General features: G+C 38.6%; 1 protein-coding gene across 6 annotated transcripts in view; it reads right to left on the reverse strand.

Moving 5' to 3' along the window:
* Window positions 1–19,952, reverse strand: part of TRAF3 (TNF receptor associated factor 3) — an 86,250-nt gene that overhangs the window by 40,084 nt on the left and 26,214 nt on the right. For all 6 annotated transcript variants that reach the window (XM_081968173.1, XM_081968172.1, XM_081968168.1 and 3 more), the window contains one exon: window positions 5,002–5,117. The gene's annotated coding sequence lies outside the window, so the exon portion shown is untranslated. The remainder of the gene's footprint in view (window positions 1–5,001; window positions 5,118–19,952) is intronic.

Genomic DNA, 19,952 nt, shown 5'->3' on the forward strand with positions numbered 1-19,952 from the left:
TTATGCTCAGGAAGAGTCAATGTCAGCATTTTTCTCCTTTGCATAATTTATATTTTAGAAAGCACTGAACAGCAGAAAGAGCAGCTTAATCAACCTCTTTCATTTTTTCCAAGCCCAATAGCAGTCTTTCAAACTTGCTTTACATTTTAAATAATGAAGTGGAAAAGATATAGAATTTTGTATCCAATCTTTGCTGAGTCCTAAGAGGTGTTGGGGAATCAACAGTTGGTTTAGTCATCACAGGATGTTCCTAAAGATTCATTTTCATAGATGAGATCAGCAGAAAAAGTAAGTATGAGCTTTACAAAGTTACTAACTATATACACCAAATTCAAAAGACTAGTGGGGAATAATTTACCATTTAACGTGAATTAGCACAGGAAACCACAGGAACACACAGAGAATGTACATTCATAACACATGTGAAGTATTCCAGGTTCTTTGGGGAAGGGCATAATAAACATAAGAGCAGAATTGCAGTATAGTCTCAAAAGGATCCTTTTATTAGCACATTTGGAAACTAGAATTGAAATTCTAGATATTATGGAGGAAATGATAGAATATTGATATTTTTACTTCATTGTTTGGGTTTTTTTTAAAAAAAATATTTATTTACAAAAGGCAAAGAGTTACATTCAGAAAAAAAAAACAATCTGGAAGAGTTGCCAACATTCCATGCCAAAGTCTAAATGCTTTCCCTATATCAGGGGTGTCCAAACTTGGCAACTTTAAGACTTGTGGACTTCAACTCCCAGAATTCCCCAGCCAGCGCTGGCTGGGGAATTCTGGGAGTTGAAGTCCATAAGTCTTAAAGTTGCCAAGTTTGGACACCCCTGCCCTATATAGATGCATCGGAGAAATTGAACTCACTGCAAAAGGCATAGGCACAACCATGCTTGCACCACCTCCTTGATCTTGCGTCATAACTGAGCAAGACCTGAAACCTAGGAGAGCAATAGCTGCCCAACAAGATCTCAGTTCCACCACATCTGTGCTTCTTTCCATCATATATGGTATCGTCTTATTTCATAAAGATCTGGTGTTTTATTAGCAGCAGCCAGAACTCTGGTATCTAAGAATTCCGGTCCCTATGCTGAGGGATGAACAGCTGGCTTTGAAGTAATATGTTCTTTTTTTCCTGCAACAATCTCTCTGTGAGAGGACACCAGCAGTGGTAAGGATAGCTGCACTTTGCTCCAATGGTTTAAAAGGACTGCACCACTACCATTTTGAGGAGCCCGTTGTTTAAACAATGATAGGCACAGAAAGCTTGGCTCTGCAGTGTAGCATCACAAAGAGAAAAAAAGGAGTTCAAGTGTTAAAGAGAACAAAAAAAAAAAAGGAAGTGGTGCCAGGGAAAGTCTGAGAGGGCAAGTCCCTTGGAAAGGGGGTTTTCCAGTCACAAGGAACTGGAAAGCACTGGAGTACTAGGCTGAACTCTGAGAAGGGTTGAGGCCAGAAAAAGTTAGCTTTACAGCCCCCAGCATTTTCACTTATTCCAAGCCAGGCAGAAGCTGTAGATGAGGCTGGAAGCAGCACAGAGCAACAAAAAACAGCAGCACCAGGTGACAGAGAAAGTCAAATTGAAGCATATTAGACACACAAATTGCCTGAGAAAGTCAAACCAGGGAAGAGGACTGAATTGGAGTAACAGGATAAACCACTGACCAGAGAGGTTCATACCAGAGTAGGCTAGAAGTATCAAATGCCAGAACGTATCAATCAAAAAGAGCTAGTGTCAGACCATTAGTACCAGAAAGCCAGGGATAAGGTGATGAGGGCCAGCACTAGAGCCAAGTGGTCCTGGCATAATAGCAGCTTATGTCAGAGAAGGTCAGTGCAGATAGAAAATAAGCTAAGGCTACAGCAGTACTAGAGGCAATCAAGATCTACAATGATGGCCAGCCACACAGGCACAGGAGAGATAGCAAACAGCCAGGAGAAAGGTCAGTAAAGGTGTGGAATTGACAGACTTTTAGAAAGAATTAACATTTAATAAAAAAAAGATTATAATAAAAAAAATACAGTAATGAGTAGCTCGCAGTGTGAATAGGGGCTGACTAAAGATATCTTGGCAAGTGAGCTGAAAAGACAGACAGACCAGCAAGTAGACCAGTCCTCTGAATCTCTCTGGGAAGAAGACTGCCAATGAGTGCTACGAATGGCAGCAACCTCCTCGTGCAAGTTCAAGCCCAAGGAATGGAGGAAGATAATATATTTGCTCCCAATAGCAGCAGAGATTTTAGCAAGGACACAAAGCCGCTGAGTTCATTTTCTAATCACATTTTAAAATATTCAATTCTACCACTTTAGGAATATTAGAGACCTTCAAAACAGTGAGCTTAATTTGACATTTGGTGAGTTTTACATTCTTCAGAAATTTTAAAGAATTGGCAAAAAGCTTTTTATAAAGAGAGCTTATTTTTTTAAAAAAAATAAATTGATTGAAAAACTATAGAGATATGGGCATTGTTTATTATTTAATTATAAATATGTTTATTTGAAAAACATACATTTATAATTAAATAATAATTATTTAAAAAATTAACTATTTCCTTTCAGTCATTTCCCATGAGATTATATTATAATTAAATAATATACCCTCATGGGAAATGACTGAAAGTAACCATGCTAGGAACGGAGATTTGATGAAGATTGGAAATGGACACTAGAGGGAACTAAAGGACAAGTCAGAAAAAAAGAGTTAAAATGCCTAAGCTAGTTATCTTTTTCTTATCTAAAAAAAGTATTTTGAAACATGGATTGAAATATTAATATCTCAGAAAGAATACAGATTTCAATGCATAGACTTTTAAAATATGATGAAAAAATGTTTATCTGACATAGACATTTTTGAGTTTGAAGGCATGGAAGACAACAAAATTGAGATTACCAAAATGGAAATACAAAAGACAAATCAAGAAAAATAAATGGACATGGAACAGCTGCAACAGAAAATTCTAGGTGAAGCCTCTTTATGAGATTTACAGAGGTTGGTGAAAGCTTTGAAGACTCCTTTTAAATGCCAAAGTGTCAGGCACAAAGAATCAAGACCATCTGTTAGACTGCAGCATAGGAGATTTTTTTTCAAGCCTATATCCAAGAATCTAGTCAACTAAAGTTCAACACTAAATTGGCACCAGATAAATGTCAACGGAATTCAAGAGTGGTTGGACTTAGATCATTTTTGGCTACATAAGAATTCTAAACTGATGACAAGCTTAACTCTGCTCTGCCTATTCTTCTACACCAGGAGTGTCCAAACTTGGCAACTTTAAGACTTGTGGACTTCAACTCCCAGAATTCCCCAGCCTGCTGGCTGGGGAATTCTGGGAGTTGAAGTCCATAAGTCTTAAAGTTGCCAAGTTTGGACACTCCTGTTCTACACAAACAGTGATAAATGGTCAACTCCTGTCATGCCATATGAATGCTTTAAAGATCAAGATTGTGCAGAACAAAAAGAAGGAATATAAAGTTGGACTATCTGATCATGAATAGATTATTTATTTGATATTTCTGGTAATTCCTAATGGACTTTTTGCTGAGCTAGAATTAAAAAGATGATTTCTACACTGCGTAGAAATAAAGGTTAAGCTACCGGGAGAAAATTATTTTTTCTAAGTTTGTAATTTGGATGTATATTAGTACAGTAAATTAAGTTATGCTCGATGTGAAGAAGGTTCAATTCAATTCAATTCTTTAATAATAATTAAATTATTACAAATATATAATAGGAAATATATAAAACAAGGTGTGGAATTTTGGAGAAAAATAATAATAAAAGTTGGATAAGTGAAAATAAAATGATCGAAAAATATAATCATAATATAATTAGATAGAAAAGTATACTTTTAGAAATAATATGAAAATGAAAACATCTTAAAAATAAGAAGCCCCAAAATAACAGATAAGACTGAAGAATAAGTTTTAAAAAGGCCCACAATTCTATTTGTAAAGCATACCTTTATTTTTAACAGAATAACAGAGCAGAATAACAGAATATTAATTTCTCTACTGCACTAGGAGCAGGAAAGAAAACCACCTTTTCTCTATGGATTGCCTTATCGCTCCAAAAACCTTATATCAATCCCTAGCACCTCCTGCTATATCTACATCTGTCCAATTGAACCCCAATCAAATCACCCCTAAACATAAAAATATACTCTTCTCTTATATAAACCTGCACTGGCCATCTACCAATCTCATCAACATCATTACAGGATATTTCTATGGGTTTAGATTGGCATGTAATACATCAACCCTAACTCATTTCATCTTCTGCCTAACTTGCAATTAGTCCTATTAGCCTTCACCCTTCAATAAGTCCTAGGAACTCCCCGTTATCTGTACACTTTCAGTATCTACCAGACAGCAGTGCCTCCCTGCCACAATTTTCTCACTCTGGAGTAGACTTTCTCAGTACTTTCCAATTTGTACATTGGACATGTGATATTGCCTTACTTCCTATGTGAAACCCCACTCTAGCTACAAAATACCTGATAAGACTGGTATTTATCCTCTTTTGCTTTCACTGGTTTCTGCAAGTTAATCTCCTTATCCAAGACTCTGACTCTGCTGCTACCTGTCTCACTGGCCTCTCCAGTTTTGGAACTGGGATCCAATCTCCCAATTTGGCCTTCTAAATCAGAGGTTAATGAAGGGAAGCTGCACTCTTCTGACCTTTTAAGCTGGACATACTGCCAGCACAGTTCACCTCTGCCATACCTCCATTGCTACCTGAGGAAGATGGCTGTTCCATTGCAACTCTTTGTAGAGGCTGAACCAAATTCACCATCAGTTAATCTTGTTTTTTAATCTGATCTATCATTCCTTGGCCCTATCTTTCATTGACTGCCCAAGATGACACAGCTTACCTTCATGGAGGACTAGAACATACCTCCTTAGAGTCCACATCTTAACCATACAATATGCTGGCCCTCACACCATCAGTTCTGTTCTTAAATGTTAATAATATTTCTTTCCCAGAATAAAATAGCTTACCTGTATGAAAGATGAAAAGGATAAGAACATCTAAATTTGATTAGAGGAAAACGTCAAAGAAAAATGAACACTCAGGCTGCTCCAAGTTGATGTCATCAAATGTGGACTCTTTTAACCTAAAGATACAGATGAACATATTTAAGCCCACATCCAAAATATAAACGTATACAGAATCGTACAGAATTAAAATATATCTGGTGAATACATAATCAGACTGCCTCATGTGATCCTTGCCACAAATTTTAAGTGTGTCTCTTTTACTCCTCTAAGATTTCTTTTCCATGTTGCTTATCCAGCAGAGATCTTTTAAAACTTATTTTTCCACCTTATCCTGTTTTCAATACAATACAATAATAATACAATAGTAGAGTTGGAAGGGACCTTGGAGGTCTTCTAGTCCAACCCCCTGCTTAGGCAGGAAACGCTATACCGTTTCAGACAAATGGCTATCCAACATCTTCTTAAAGACTTCCAGTGTTGGGGCATTCACAACTTCTGGAGGCAAGCTGTTCCACTGATTAATTGTTCTAACTGTCAGGAAATTTCTCCTCAGTTCTAAGTTGCTTCTCTCCTTGATTAGTTTCCACCCATTGCTTCTTGTTCTACCCTCAGGTGCCTTGGAGAATAGTTTGACTCCCTCTTCTTTGTGGCAACCCCTGAGATATTGGAACAATGCTATCATGTCTCCCCTAGTCCTTCTTTCTCTTAAGCTAAACACACCCAGTTCCTGCAACCGTTCTTCATATGTTTTAGTCTCCAGTCCCCTAATCATCTTTGTTGCTCTTCTCTGCACTCTTTCTAGAGTCTCCACATCTTTTTTACACCGTGGCAACCAGAACTGAATGCAGTATTCCAAGTGTGGCCTTACCAAGGCATTATAAAGTGGTATTAACACTTCACGTGATCTTGATTCTATCCCTCTGTTGATGCAGCCTAGGACTGTGTTGGCTTTTTTGGCAGCTGCTGCACACTGCTGGCTCATATTTAAATGGTTGTCCACTAGGACTCCAAGATCCCTTTCACAGTTACTACTACTGAGCAAGGTACCACCTATACTGTACCTGTGCATTCCGTTTTTGTTGCCTAAATGTAGAACCTTACTCTTTTCACCATTGAATTTCACTTTATTAGATAGTGCCCAATGTTCAAGTTTGTCAAGATCCTTCTGTATCTTAAGACTATCTTCTGGAGTGTTGGCTATTCCTGCCAGCTTGGTGTCATCTGCAAATTTGATGAGTTCCCCATTTATTCCCTCATCCAAATCATTGATGAAGATGTTGAAGAGTACTGGGCCTAAAACAGAGCCTTGGGATACTCCACTGCATACTTCCCTCCAGGTAGATGCAGTTCCATTGAGGACTACACGTTGAGTGCGGTTGGTCAGCCAGTTTTCATTTTTATTTGGCTTTCAGTATTTGTCACGTTACATGTACATTTCAATTACTACTCTTCCAAACTAGTGGTATTTTTCCCCATGCAAGCACAGAAAACAAACAAAAAACCAATTAATTACTATCAACCACAGATATATTTTACCATAAGACTGTTTAATGAGTTTTTAATCTCAGACTTAAATCTCCCCACAGTCACAGGTCAGCAAATATATAAACATTTCCATCCCACCCCCTTTAATTTGAAAAAATAAGGCGGCCTGCAAAATAAACAGTACACCCTACTCTTGGTAACTTTACTGGTTATTTACAATAAGAAATAAATTTTTGTAGTTCAGAGGTTGCTAGGAGACAATTACATTCTGTTAAGATGGGTGGCCAATAAATTTTATAAATGAATAATTTCAGTTTTTCCACAATGAAATAGAATTGCTATTAGTTACATAATTATTCTCTAATACTGGGCAATAAAAAGTGAGCAATCTTAAATATAAAGCGAAGTTGCATTTCAGAAAAAAAGAATAACTTTGATTAAACAAATAAATACTATGTCAGCATATCATAGTATTAAGAGAAATTATTTTTCATATTCAGGAACTGAATAAGAAATCTATTGATTTACAGAAATAATTTCCATGAAAGAGCTTATCCAACTGATTTTATTAAATCTGCAACTGCAACATCTGAAAACAAAGTCTTTAGCTATAAACAGTGAAAAATATGGAAGTGCTCTTAGAAAATAAACCTATAGGACAGCAATCTCTAATACAGCTTTTGCTACATCATAATTTCATAAAACATGTTTTGTTGTTTCTTATTGTTTAAGAAGCTTGAATAAAATCTGCACTTTATATTTCTCCACTAGGAGTTGCTGTGTTGGTAGCAGCTCACTTCTATGCTCAACTATTTATTTTAATTCACTATTTCCGTCCTATATTATGCAATAAAGAGATTTTGCAACTTTCCTTGAAGACAAAAGTCTGTTTCAGTGCCTAGGTTTGCATTGTAAGCACAAGGACACAAGGTAGATGGTAACTCATTACCATGAAAAATGAAATAAATATGTGCAGAGCAGAACAGATCATCTCAATGTAATTTGCCGTATGCAAGGATCAAAAGTTCAATGGAATTTCCAAGATTTATCGTATCTATTAGTTAATATCCCTTCTTGCTCAAGCACACGGGGACAATTACTTTTGCAAAATCATCTATTTAAAAATCTAGGAAGTTAGTTCAAGAATCTGAAAACTGAGGCTCATGAGGTTTTCTGCCTTCTTATTATTATTTGTTTTTAAATCCAAGGTATATTTTTGATTATACTTTTCTTTTAAAATCAAGAAAGTCGGTAGTACATGATCACTTTTCCCTAAAACATCTGGTACTTTTCTACCAAGTCTTCCTTGTTTTTTATTCATTTATCACATTGGGTAACCACCAATTTCACAAATGTGACTCTGGGAAGCTCACAATTAAAACAACAGAAGCAATAACAATAAAATTTGTCACTGATAAGTGATGTAGTCATAAAGTGTGACATAACATGACTGTGTCATATAGCAAATACAATTCTGGCACTCCTGGTTGCCAAGCGAACCACCAGCAATCACATTACATTGGGATGGTCAGATGGCCATAACTCTGAGGACCAGTGTTAAGTACTAGTTGTTCCATGTCATTGCAAAGTCAGTGAGTGGCCATTAACTATGGATTACTTGTATTTTTATTTGTTTCTGCAATTATTTTAATCCAGACACTCTACAGCAGTGGTTCTCAACCTGTGGGTCGGGACCCTTTTGGGGGTCGAATGACCCTTTCACAGGGGTCGCCTAAGACCATCGGAAAAGACATATTTTCAATGGTCCTAGGAACCGAGTACCAATTTTATGGTGGGGGTCACCACTTGAGGAACTATATTAAAGGGTCGCGGCATTGGGAAGGTTGAGAACCACCGCTCTACAGTATTTCCAGGTTCATTTTCTTAGACTTGTGAGCAGATATAAATAATGTATATATCTATTAGGATATGAAGATATAATCACACTAAGATTGCCTTGTACTGCTTATAATTTTTTGAATTTATACATTTATTATCACCATTATTAAATTGAGGATTAATATTTTTTTCTTAAAAAATCAAATTCACCTTGTTTATTCCCCATACTCTAAGCATTTCTATATAGACAACAAAGGCCATGAACTTTATGAGCCATTTCTTTCTGATTATTAATCAGAAAGCTAGAAACCTTAATTATAAATAACAATCACAAATAGCCTCCTATGGCAAGAGAAGCTAATCAGAAAAAGAACTCAAAAAAGGATAATAATTTGTTTTTTGTTTTTTTTTTAAAAAAAAGTTATCAGACTTCTCAGGGGCAGTTAGATAATAAACTACAGAAACAAGATTTCCAAGAATGGAAAAGCTCTAATGAATAGCAAAGTTAATTAAATTATTACAAAAGAATTCCATTGACTGCTATGTACAGTGCATCTGGTATTTGCTGGTGATCTTATGCAAATGTGTTGTCACCCTACTTCCTTTTCAAAACACTCCTTCCTTCATTCCTGCAGAAGCCTGGTGCTTCCCTCCTCCCCTACCTCTCAGATAGTCAATGCACTGTTTCTACAGTGAATCTCTTTACTTTTCTATGCCTAAGTGTTGATTTTGTACATGGTGAGTTTCAGTATTCTTTAACTGTCAGATGTTCCTCCTTCCAAACTTCTGCAGTAGAGGCCATGTTCCTTCACCATACAGCCAAGCTTACAGCATCTAGGCCAGAAGATGGCCAAATGCTCTCACAATGCCTATGTGCAGGATTTCACAGCTGATTCAGAGCAGGAAAAGTTACCAATAGTACAAAATGTCCCAAAGTCCCACAATACTATAACAAAGGTCATGCATGTGTTGGCACAGCTTTTCTACCGCCAACCTGATTCTGCTGGGCGCTTTGCTGCATGGATTAGACATGTACTGATGTCTCATAAGCAGATGGAGAGAAATGGAGGGGAAAATCAGAGATTATTTATATTTTCCATTCAGTGTGTCCAGTTATTGAAGCACTGAAGGAATGTTTCTAAAGAATCTGCGGTGTCCTGTCCAATTAAATCATCCTATAGTTTATTAGGTAGGCTCCTTTAAACTGGTCAATCTATGTCATCTCATTCCATCTCACATCCTGGTCTAGAAGTTGTTTGCCACTTATTTGTTTTATTTATTTATTTATTTATTTATTTATTTATTTATTTATCAAATGTATACACTTCCTCAATCCAGTTGAACTCCACAGTTATACTTTGTGTTTATCTTGTCACTGTTGTTTAATCTTACGTTAAGTTATTCCTTGTCTAGCCTATTCATCAAAAGCAGCTCTCAGTCAGGCCATAAATTTTACTATAATTATCTATAAAAAGTGGTTGATTTCCAAAAGATGGACTGCCCATTTTGAGGCTTTCCTGGTCAACAAGCCAATTATAAATCTGGCCCAGTAGATTAAGAGTAAAGTATTTATCAATCATTATGTCAGTGTGATCTCTTAAAAAGCACATAGATTTTATCTATGATTACTTGATACATTAGAAAAAATGCAGAATGAAATTGATAAAAAATAAATGCAAAGTTCTTCACTTAAAAAATAGAAAGAAATATAATTGAAAGTGCTTAGATATAAGAGAAATATCTAGCTTGGCAACAGTATTTGTGAAATTAATTGTGTTTCATTACCAAACTAGGTATGTCAGGGCTAGAAGAGAGTGGGGTTTGCTATTTATTTATAGATTAAGGACTTGCCCTATCAATGTTAATAGTAGTAGTTTCTTGATTAGGCTGTTGTTTACCGTTAGCTTGTAAGTCTGCGTTAGCAGTTCCTTAATTGGGGTATTGTTCATTTCTCGATTGTTGGTCTTGTATTAATCTTGGTGTTAAATCACTGCTTCTCTGATTAATGATACCTGGTAAGGTGTTTTGGTCTTTTGGTTTCCTTTCTGACTTATTGTCTCTTTTGAATAGTATGTAGTTGTTGTTTGTGCCTGTTGATTGCTGATTTGTCGGGGTACCAGGAATTCTCTAGCATTTTTGAATTTGGTTTGGTCTACTAGGATGCTCGTAATTCCTAGTTGAAACTATAGTTAAGTCTGTTCATGTGTTGTGAAAGTAAGAAGTTTTCATCATGTCTTCTAACTGCTAATTGGTATTCATGGAAGCATTCTGCTAGTCTTCTGCCTGTTTGTCCTACATAGTGGATATAACAATCCATGCACTGTATGTTGTAGATGATTCGTTTTTTCTTCTGGGGCTGCTACATCCTTGGTTTATTTAGGATATTTTGGAGAGCTTTAGTTGGTTTGTGTGTATGGAAGTGTTATCCTTTTCTCAGCTTGTGTTGGTTGTACTGTGGTAGGTTGAGTGATTGACCGTTGGCTTACCTGAACAGTCGTTCTCTGGGTGCTCCGGGAGAGTCCAAGCATGGGTTAAATTCAGTCTATTCACCCAAGGACTGAGTTGATTTTCTTAGCCACGCCTCCTCTCCTCATTGAGGGCCAGTTCAAAAACGAAGGCGTTGGTCTGTGATGGACATGTGCACGGTGTCTCTTCCAGTCTTGTTAAAAGTGTCTTTGCTCCACACAGCCTGTTGCGATCCAGTAAAAAGGGAATAAACCCCAAGGCGGGGTTGGACTCTCCGGCAGTGCCCAGAGAACGACCATTCAGGTAACCCAACAGTCATTCTCCTGTGCGCTGCTCGGAGAGTCCAAGCATGGGACATACCCAAGCTATGAAGTCCCAGGGAGGGAAACAGAAACATCCAAGGTGCGTGGAGTCGCTACAACCCATTGTAACACCCTCCTCCCAAAGGAAGCCTTGGCTGCAGCGTAGGAGTTAATGCAATAGTGTTGAATGAATAAGGTTGGAGAAGCCCATGTGACCGCCCGACATATTTCCTCCATGGGAGCCTGCATCGCCCACGCAGCCATGGTGGCAGTACTCCTCGTAGAATGAGCCGTTATTCTAGGTGGTACTGCCTTGCCCTGCTGTAGGTATGTCAACTTAATACAAGCCCTCAGCCAGCGACCAATCGTAGAAGGGGAGACTTTCCGTCCCATGGTGCCTGGCTGAAAGGAGACGAAGAGTGATTCGGATCAGCGAAACCCCTCCATCCTCTTGATGTATCTGCGAACCGTCCTCCGAACGTCTAGCTTGTGCCAAGTTCGTTCCTTGGAATGCTGAGGGTGAAGGCCGAAGTTAGGGAGTACCATTTCTTGAATTCTGTGAAACAGTGAGTTAACTTTCAGCAGAAAGGCCGGATCTAACCGGAGGGTGATACGGTCAACATGAAAGATACACAAATCCTCATGAATCAAGAGAGCTGCCAGCTGCGACACCGCAGATGTAATAGCAATAAGGAAAATGGTTTTCAAGGTCAGGTGCCAAAGGACGATGGACCGGATCGGCTCGAATGGAGTCTTGGTCAGAGCCCGGAGAACAAGGGGGAGGTCCCATGTGGGGAACCTGTGAACAGTAGGCGGATGTAAGTTGGAAGCCCCTTTTAGGAAGCTTTTCACCTGAGGATGCTGCGCCAAGGACACTGAAGAATGTCTAGTTAAGATAGTGGACAGGGCAGCAAGTTGACGGCGAAGGGTGTTGGGGGACAAACCCTTGTCCAACCCCTCCTGCAAGAATTCAAACAGCTGTGGCACAGTAGCTGAAACCATGACGATGTCATGAGTCCGGCACCAGGTAGCGAAGGCAGCCCAGGTGGCGTCATAAATTCAAGTCGTGGAAGGTCAACACGATGCCTGTATGGTATGAATGACCTTGTCAGACAGATTGTTTTTCCTCAGGAGTTCCTCCTTATGAGCCAGACGGCCAACTGGAGCCAGCTGGGATCCGGATGCACTATGGCACCCTGGCTGAGGGAGAGCAGCTCCTAAGGTATTCTCCATGGTCTGCGAATGGAGTGGCTGACAAGGTCCACATACCAGGATCTCCTGGGCCAATGAGGTGCGATGAGGAGAACCTCTGCTTCCTCTGCCAGAATCTTCTGGACTACCTGCGGAATGAGAGGCAGTGGCGGGAAGGCGTACAAGAGGCCTCTTGGCCAAAGGCAGCGCAGGGCATCGGTACTTTCTGCTTGCGGAGTGGCGTATCTTGAGAAGAACCTCAGGAGTTGAGGTTGGCTGGACTAGTGAACAGATCGATCACCGGTAGGCCGAACCTGACCATGATCTGATGGAAGGTTTCTGGATGAAGACACCATTCCGTGTTGTTGATGGTCGTCAGGCTCAGCCAGTCTGCCCTCACATTGTCCACTCCCGAGATGTGGTCCGCTCGTAGGGAGGCCAGATGACATTCGGCCCACCTCCCTAGCGTCTCTGCTTCTGCCATGAGGGTCTTGGACCTGGTACCCCCCCCCCCGGTGGTTTATGTGGACCTTCGTTGCTATGTTGTCTGTAAGTAGCAATACATGGCAGCCCACAATGTCCCTGCGAAAATGGCGCAAGGCTAGCCTGGCTGCCCGTAGCTCTAAAAAGTTTATGCTCTGTGCTGCCTCTCTCTGTGACCACTTGCCTTGAGTCACTTGCTCCTGAAAGTGAACCCCCCATCCTTGGAGACTTGCGTCGGTCGTAACTAACAGCCGGTCTGGCTCTCTGAAGAGGCAACCTTTCGTCACTGCACACGATTCCCACCACCGAAGGAATGGTTTTACCTTCAGGGATAGCTTAACATGCCTGGGAGAGTTGCTGGCCTTCGCCTTCTGGATCGGAAGGAGGAACCATTGTAGTTCGCATGCATGCGTGCAGACGTGCCCATGGAACTATGTTTATGCAAGAAATCATAAGTCCCAGAAGTTGAGACAGTGACACGATGGATCCCAGCTGGTTCACTCTCACAGTCCGTATGTGGGTTGTGAGGTTGTGTCTGCGGTCCGGAGACAGGAATACTCGGCAACATTTTGAGTCTATCAGCGCACCAAGATGCAAGACGCGGGTGGATGGCATTAGCTGACTCTTTTCCCAGTTCACCAAGAACCCGTGATGTTGTAGAGTGGAGATGGTGTGTTGAACATCTCTGATGGCTTGTTTGGAGGACGCTGATTGAATCAAGATGTCGTCCAGGTAGCAGAGTAGCCGTATTGGACGGGAGTACAGGTGGGCCGCTACTACCACCAATATCTTTATGTATGTTCTCGGTGCGGACGAGAGGCCGAACGAAAGAGCCTTATATTTGTAGTGCCTGCTGCCATAGTGGAACCTGAGGAACTTCCTGTGAGACCTGTAGATGGGGATGTGCAGTTTGTGCTTCCTTCAAGTCTATAGAGGTCAACCTGTCCCATCTGATGCAACCCAGGGTGGTCTCTAGAGATTGCATCTTGCAACGCTTGTAGGCCAGATGTCGATTTAGAGCTTTGAGGTCCAAGATGGCCCTCCACCCCCCCAGAGTCCCACTATATTGAGTTGCTAGCTGCCCTTTTCTCTTCCTACCTATTACCCTCTCTAGATTTACAGATTTCACAAAGAAACTGGATTTTCATGTGTCCTAAATATGATCATTTGAGTCTGATTATTTGTAGTTCAAGTGAGAACTCTAGATTGATTTGCTCTATATTCCATTTGTTTTTAGTTTTTTTCTTGGCTATTTATATTCTCAAAAAGCCCTCTCCAACACCAACATTGAAAAGTGTCAACACTCTTTCTATCCTATTCTTTAAAGTCCAACTATTGTCAAAGGAAAAATCACTGCCAGCACAATTTTGATACATATGGGTATATACACTCCCCAGTTATATTTTCTAAGGCCTTCAATACTATTCTACCATGACTCTTGGACCCTTTACTGTTAATAGTCAACCCTAAAAAAAGTAGAAGCTACCTACCTCTTCAGTATTTTCATTTACAATCCTAAAAGCTGGTTGTTTAACTTGTCATTATTTTGGTCTTAATCTTAGACCCAATGCTCTCCTTGATTTTTCTTACTGGAGGCTTGTAGACAACTTGCATTTTGGCCCTCAGAGAAATGTCATCAGAATATCAAATGTTATTGATATATCTTCCTCCCATTTAAAAACCATGTACATTAAGCAAGCTAGACTTTCCTCAGTATGTATTCAGCATGTAGGTTGAATACGTAAGGACAGAGTATATAGTTTTGTCTCACTTCTTTGCCATTCTGGACCAGCCTTGTTTCATCATGTTCCATCAAAAGTACTTGTGAAAATCCAATTACAAACTTGGTATTAGTCATCGGTGTAACGTGGTTGCAAAAAAAAAAGGCAATTGCAATTTTGGACTCTTATCAACAGAAATATAATTTTCAAGTCATGGGAAATAATATTTCCAATTTACTTTGCATTCAACTGAATCCTCCTCAAATAGTGTCCAGTTCTGAGGAGATTCAGGAGCAATAATTTGATGTTCTAATAAATAAGATATTCTAAAGCATGTTTAACATAAATAAATAAAAGGAACTAGTCCATAATTGAACTAGGATCCAAAGACAGGTTTCATAAATTCAGCAGGCTTGCCTTTTTTCCAACATGTCTCCCTTGATACATAATCAATTGTTGTTGTTTTTTAAAAAAAACAGCTATTTATTGTTAATACTGAACAAATGGAAATAAAATGAAATACATTAGACTAATAAGAGCCCTTCGCATCAACATAAGCAAGTGGGGGATGCCTGTCCTGCTTTATAAAAAAAAATCAAGAAATATCTAAATGTATCATGGTGTCAACTTATTTTATTTATAAAATCCCTATACCATCCTCAAATCCAAAAAGCATAATAATACTAGTTGCCAATTGATTTTTGAAGCCAGAAAAAGATGGGAATGAAATATATTAAAATACATTTTAGATACATAAATTTAATTTTAATATTAATTTAAAGCAAACATACAACTCCCCCTAAGATGCATGAACAAAATAATAAACATCACTTAAAACTCTTCTTTTTTAATGGCAGAGCTACAAATCCCAGTGTTACATTGAAGCAAATGTGTTAAATATGTTCAGGATAGTCCTAAGTAGAAGTTTCTAATAGTGAAACCAATAGAGTAAAAGGTATCTACCACTTTCTATTTTGCAAATAATTCCAGCAGAGATGAGGCCATAGAAATAGATTATACACTCACTGTCTCACATCATCTAATTTAGTAAGTGGTCATCAGGATGCTCAGGTTCTTCAAATAATCTAAATCAGGGCGGTCAAACTCCTGGCCCACGGGCCAGATGTGTCACGTGCTGGCCACGACCATGTCCAGTTTAGCAAGGGGGCGGAGTCCCAATACATCACATGATGCTGCCATCACGACGTGAGTTTGATGCCCCTGATCTAAAAGTTTAAAACTTGTATCAACAAAAAAGATATAAGAATGAAGTTCTATTTTGAGGTAACAAAAAAATAGAAGTGGCCTTGGACTTCTCTAAATGGTCATCAGGAGTCAAACTTCACTCAAAGATGTTATATGCGCACTGGCTAAAGACCACCATTAAAAATATATTTTCCCTGAAATAAATGTTAAGCTGATGATAGGCTTATACAAACATATGAAAAAGAAAGTACACCCTCTTTGAGTTGTAGGGTTTTATATATCAGGACGTAGTAAAATGCCCAGGCCCTTGGCAGTTCTTAAAAGTAAGCAAATACTCAAATGAACAACAGCACATGGCATATTACACCATGTCATCATTTATTACAAAAAGAAAGCCAAAATGGAGAAGCCATGTGTGAAAAACTAATACCTATGTTTCCATAGGTATGAAGATGCTAAGTGGCAGCCAGGTGCTACTAATCAAGTGCCCTTGATGAATTGATCATCAGCAAATGTGACTACCTCTACAAAAGCCAAAGCTTTAGGACTTTGCTGGTCTCCAGCATTCAGGTATATGTTAACACAATGCCAAAGAGTAAATAGATCTTAGAGAAGCAATTGTTGCTGCCCATCAATCTGGGAAGAGTTATAAGGCCATTTCCAAACAATTTGAACTCCATTGTTCTATAGTGAAGATTAGTCTAAAGTGGAAAACATTAAAGACAACTGTCAACCTTCCTAGGAGGGGATGTCCCAGCAAATTCACTTTGTGCAATGCTCAAAGAAGTTGCAAAAAAAAAATCATCATCATCATCATCATCATCATCTAAGAGTTACCTCTCAGACTCTTACAGGCCTCAGATAGCATGTTAAATGTTAAAGTTTGTGACACTACAATTAGAGAAAGACTGATCAAATATGGTTTGTTAGGAAAGGTTGCTAGTAGAAAGCATCTTGTCTCTAAAAAGAACATGGCAGTACAGTTTAGGACTGCAAAACTGCATCTGAATAAGGCTTCTGGAACACTGTCCTTTGGACAGACAAGACCAAAGTGAAGATGTTTGGCCATAATGGACAATGCCATGTTTGGGAAAAACCTAACACAACAGATCATCACAAACATCTCATACCAATTGTTAAGCAATCATTAACCTTCATCAAGTAAGTCCATTTTGTATTCACAAACTTTCTATAAGAAATAAAGCAAAATAAATCTCTCCCCATTTGTGAACAGATCTTTAAAGCCTTATCATTCAATCCTGGTTAAAAATAAATCCCATTAATAGCTACTAGAAACAGAACATATATATTTTAACTCTAAACTCACTCTGCAGAGCTGTTTATTTTAAAAAGCTTGAAGCTTGATCTTTAATTCCATCAAATAATATCCCACAAATTTCTTGTCATTCTCTTTGTCTCCTTTCAGAAATAGCTTCAGTAGTTTCTTTGTCTCCTCAGATAAAGTTTCCTTGATTTCACACATTCCTTTTTTAGCTTTCCAAGTCACACTTCTGATTTATTATTTGTATGACCCCTTTAATTGTTAAGACTCCAGCTGGTTTCATTTGGCATTTTCATCCATGTTGGCATCTTTTTCCACATCATTCTTTCTTTGGCATTTTAAGTCCATTTTCAGGCTCACAGCATCTTTTTCCATATCACTTTTATAATCCAGCATTTTCTAAAACCCCAAATCAACGTTTAAATCGGTCTCACTCAGTTTTATCCAATGAAATATGTTGCTCTTTGCTCCAAAACAACCTTACATTGTTCTTAAACAGCCTTGATTTTTTTCTATAGTTAAATAGTATTGCCCCATTACATGAATGGGTCTCTTCTCCCTTAATTGTAAATAGTTGGGGTTTTTTTCTGGTTCCCTTTAGTAAGCTTTCAAGTCCCCTCTTATCATCCGTTTATTTTCCAATCAAGAAAACTTTTGCACATGAGGATTTTTTACAATTAATTCCAAAATCTTCATAATTTTTTTTACAAATGTTTAAACATCCCACAGGGAATATTCTTCCAAGTCCACATAGCCACTTAACTTTCCAAAATCCACATTACAGTCCCTATTTTACTGTTTCCCAAAAATAAAGTTTTTCTTTTTTTTAATTTTTAAACTTACATAAGAGTTCTCTCATCAACAGTAGAAGAGGATTCTCCTGGTCCTTCAGAAGATTCTTAGCTTCTAGGAAGTTAATAAGCATAGCTAGCTAGTCTAGTGAAAAGAAGGACCAAGGATAATATGATAGCAGGATTCCAATATTTGAAGGGCTGCCAGAGAGGAAGGGGACAACCTATTTTCCAAAGCACCCAAAGGCCAGACAAGGAACAATGGATGGAAACTGATCAATGAGAGTTTCAACCTAGACCTAAGGGAAAAAATGCTGACAGTTAGAACACTCAATCAATAGAACAGCTTGCCTTCAGAAATTGTGGGTGCTTCATCACTGGAGGATTTCAAAAAGAGACTGGACAGCCACCTGTCAGAAATGTTATAGGGTCGTGAAGGCGAACCAATGGCACACGTGTCAGAGATGGCACGCAGAGCCCTCTCTGTGGGAATGCGTGCAATCGCTAGCTGCAGCTGGTCTTAGCGCATGCCAGAGCACCAGAAACCTGAAGACCAGCTGGTCAGTGTGTATTATGGTTTGGCTGCTAGGTGTCAAAAAGGTTTGCCATCCCTGTTATAGGGTTTCCTGCTTGACCAGGGGGTTGGACTAATGACCTTCAAGGTCCCTTCCAACTCTATTATTATTTATAAGCAGTATCCTAAAGTAGTGAGATGAGGAAATAGGTGAACCCAGTATCTCTTTGAGAAGTGCCAAATGGTGGTTTAAACAGAATGAATTTCGCTCCTGCTCCCAGAGACTTTAGAGCCGCTGGAAATAGCTATTCACAGGAAGATTCTGTATGGAGCAAACTTGGCGATCGCTTGTCCGTTCCAAAGAGCCAATACATTCATCGGCTCCTATTGTCACCCACGGTTACAAGTTTTGCAAACAGTAGAGTTCTGTTCAATCTGCCATTGCTGAAAGTCCCCTTCCTTGTCTACGTTGACTGGGAGTTATGAGAGCTGGAGACTTCCATGGCTAAAGGATGTCAGGTTGATCATTACTGAACAATAGCAGCATCACAACGCGCTCATTACTATCAGTAGTCATTACAGCTAGCCCAATGGTGCTTTTCAAAAGGCAACTGGACTTCCTTGGTTTTTCTTTGAAAACGTTGCATTTCTCATCCATGAAGCTTCTTCTGTTCATTCTTGGATGAGAAGCAAAACATTTTCAAGGAAAAAAGGAAGTCCAGTTGCCTTTTGAAAAGCACCTTGACGTGGATGACTGAGAATCTCCATAGTCATTACAACTAATTTATACACAGATTTGCTCTTTGTCCCTCAAATGATGAAATACTGAGACTTGTTAAGTTATATCTTATGGCATGAGAAGCATTTTACAAGTATTTCAGGTATGCTAGAATTTAAGGAGAATGGACCTAGCTGTTTACAGTACGACAAAACTATGAGCATATATAACTTGTTAAGCATGTACAATCAGTAAATAGAACTACTCCACTATCAGTTGCAGTAATGGGGGAAAGGATCAGTTTGTCCCCAGTTATGTTTTTAACAGCCAACTCTAAATATACAATCTAGCAGCCCGGCATTTTTTATATTTGTAATTATTTCCATCCAACCAATCAAACACAATTACAATTTATTTCCCTGTGGCTTACTTTTACATATTATTTCTAATATTTTTTAAATAACACTAAAAACAAAAAAACAAGAACATTAAATTTTCACACTGAATATGCTATTTAGTTCTGGATGGGTGCATAAAAGGAGTTTTGAAGTCACACAGCTAAAAATGCTTAGAGAAACTTAATTCGAATTTAACTGGTTCATATGCCTTGTCAGAAGAATAAAAAAACAATTTAAGGAAATGTTGTAATTCATGGATTTTCTTTTCTCTATCATGCTGTTGAACAATAAGCATCACTGTGAATTTGCTTTTTTAAAAAAAGAATGTGGAGAGGCTCCCTGACACCATAAAATATTACTGGGATTAAAAACTAGAACTTGACAGATATTCAATCTTGATTAGCTAAATTAAACAGGAAAAAAATCTATCCACAAAATACATTATCTTGCACACTTCAGAAATTCAGATGGGCAGCATTAAAAAGGTGGATTAAACATAGCCAGATTAAAGAAGTGCTCCAAAAATACATATTACTACATTTATCTTATCTGTTC

This window comes from Natrix helvetica, assembly GCF_964273705.1.
Source record: "Natrix helvetica genome assembly, chromosome: 1".
NCBI classification, from domain to species: domain Eukaryota; kingdom Metazoa; phylum Chordata; class Lepidosauria; order Squamata; family Natricidae; genus Natrix; species Natrix helvetica.